Raw genomic sequence first — 3,077 nt, 5'->3', positions numbered from 1 at the left:
GGGTGAGGAAAGGAGAGTTTGACCCCAAGTTAATTGGTTGCATAGGATTTTGCTGCAGCTGTACATGTGCTATTTTGAAAGCAAGGTATTCACAATATGTAGAGTGGAGTCTACTAGAGTGATATATAAACATATAGAGAGAGTGATATGTATATATATAGAGAGAGAATGATATACAAATATTTTGTGTTAAAACTTTATTAACTGAATGGAGTACTAAAGTATGTTTTCCATCACAACTCAGTAACGCTGAAATCCTGGAATGCTGCGACCGCTGGCTTTGAAGCTGATGACAAATGCCTCATTTTCTTATGTTCATCCCCTAAACATCTCATTCTGTCACTGGCTTTGCCTTTTGTAATGGTTCTAAATCCCTGGAATCTGAACAGACATTGCTGGCTCTGCACAGCACCTCGCACAGTGGGGGTCCTTATTCAGAACTGGAGCTCCTGGGCATGACATGAATGCAAACAATGCATAATAATTCATAAATATTGTATAAAATAATGAGTGCCAGGAGAACAGGGAGCAAGAGGAAAGTGATTCAACCCCCCACACTTTTCCTGCATTTATTTCCATCACATATGACTGACAGATTTTTGCACTGAATATCTAATACATTTCCTTTTCCTAGGGCAGCCAAAACCAGGGAAAAGTGACAAAACGAGCTGTGTAACACTTCAGCACTTGGCAACTATTGCTGCTCTTCAGGTGTCATCTGATGCTTGGCCTCCACAGTATGCACAGCACATAAAGTTAGTTATGCAAAAATGGAATACATATATTTGGCTATTTTTGCTATTTTACTGTCTAATCTACTGATAAACCTGGAGGATTTAAAGCTAGATTCAGTGAACACTAGTAAAACTACAAAGATGATTATGTTTTTTGGTTTTATAACACTATAATAAAAAAAAAAACAAACAACCCCCTAGGGAAATTAAAGCAACTTCCAAGAAAGCTACTTGCAAAATTGATTCAAATTGGCCAAATGGCAGAAAAAAACCCCCCTTTAAAAAACCCTTTTTTAATAAAAGACTTATTAAATTCCAGTGATCCTGAAATCTTACTTTTCATCCTTTTAAAGGCAGAATTCTTCTTTTTGTAATGTGAGCTATTGTTCTGTTTAAAAAACCCCCGGCCTAAATTAGATGTAAAGAAAGGGAGATAACTTCTTCCAAAGGGTAATAAAACCATTAACTTTTTCAGACTGAGGAAAAGCAAGAACAATCTGTTTTAAATGAGATGCAAATTTTATTACAATGGCCATGAAGAACAGCCTGCTGTTTACTGTGGAGAAATTATGAATTAAATGTGTCCTTGGTATAGTATAAATAGTATTTTAACTGAGGAAGGCAGCCCAACAACACAGCAAGGAATCTTTTTATGTGCAGTAGCTTGGTAGTCTGCAAACTGCAATTTGCAATTCTAGAATAAAAGAATTGTAGGCAGTCAAAACATTCTCATTTATTTTTGAAAATGGTCCCATTGATTTGCTCTTAACAGCAAGTGCAGCAGAGGGAAATCAATGCATTGTCCATCAGCCATAGAGTATATTGCAGATATTAACCATGTACACATTGCTTCGAAGGGAAAAGGTTGCTCTTTTCCTAGTGCTCACTGAAATGGAAATATTCCCATTGCAAGTAAGAGATTTTCATGAGGAAGGAGGGAATACCAGAGTTCCTCTTCCTTTAGAGATAACTATAGCTGCCACGAAAAGTTACTTCACTGAAAAGAAAGCTAAAAATAAATTCAGGCAAAAATTCTTTTGCAGAACTGCTTTCTCTGGTTTTTGAGAGTTTTCATTTTCTTGCCAAAAAGCTAATGTTCATGCCAGTAGTTTTATATTTTTCTGTTATAAAACACAACATAAAACTATTTTTCAGTAGTACATTTACAGGCACTTCAGAAAATGTTCTAGTACCAAACAAATCTCTTTTATCCACTATATTGCCTGTCAGGAGACCCTCTTGTGTTACTCTTGTTCTGAGGAGGTTGCTTCTCAAAGCAGACTCTTCAGTCTCTGTTTAATGCATAACAGACCCTCTCTAAAAAGCACACACACAAAAAAAGCCTTCTCAAAAACATATTGAGGAAAGTAGCCTCACTAAGAGTGAGGTTATCATCATAGTGAGGAAAGTAACCTCACTAAGAGAACCTCCCTAAGCTCCAAAGCGAACCAGAAGCACATGGAAGGTGCAAGTGGGTAGGGAATGCCAAGGAGGAATACAGAGGCATTGCCTTGGACACACAGGGATGAAAATAGAAATGACAAAGCACAGCTGGACTAAAAACTGAGAAGGAGTATGAAGGGTAACATGAAAGGCTTCTGTAGTTACTTTGGCATCAAAAAAGATGACCCAAGATTTTTCTAGTGTTTCTCTGGAAGCTGCCAGGAGCATTGAAGCCAAACAAACAAAAAAATTGTTCCATGACTTCTTAATGAGCAACACTTAGGAATAAAGTTCCTCACACTGTTTAGAGTGTCATTTCCAGGTCTGGTACCGTTCACCTCAGGAAGAGTGGTGTATTTGTCTAATCTATCCAGCCAATTGTACTTCCAAGTGTGGAGTGTTCGTAAATCACATCCCTTTCTGTTAATCAACATTTAAACTTGAAATCAAGCTGCTGGAAATCAGGTAATACTGGGAGAGCGCATGACTAATTGTCAGCCCACGCATTTCCTTACCATTAGCTAGTGACAATGAATTGCAAAAATGCAAAATTAATCTTCCAGTTTTTCCCCTTGTGCTAACTAAAGCTGACAGGCTCATAAAAACAGCACCCAGCTGTGAATCTATGGAAAACACACTGAATGCAAACAGAAAACTACCCACGGGGGAAAAAAAAAGCTCTGATCAAAGCGTGAAAAAGGGCAAGACAAAAGTCTGTCCTTGAAATCCCTGCAAACATTTTAATGGCAACCCTATGCATTGTGCTACAACACTGAACTACTTGGGAAACGCGAGCAGAATAGAAATGATATTGTAAGTGATAAATATTTAGTGAATGATAGTGCAGACTAAAGACATAGGAGCAAAAATAATGTTTTGACCCATTGAGAAGTTCAGTTC

Source organism: Corvus brachyrhynchos, unplaced genomic scaffold, assembly GCF_000691975.1.
Source record: "Corvus brachyrhynchos isolate BGI_N302 unplaced genomic scaffold, ASM69197v1 scaffold319, whole genome shotgun sequence".
In the NCBI taxonomy this organism is placed as follows: domain Eukaryota; kingdom Metazoa; phylum Chordata; class Aves; order Passeriformes; family Corvidae; genus Corvus; species Corvus brachyrhynchos.
Note: the sequence above shows the minus strand (reverse complement) of the source record.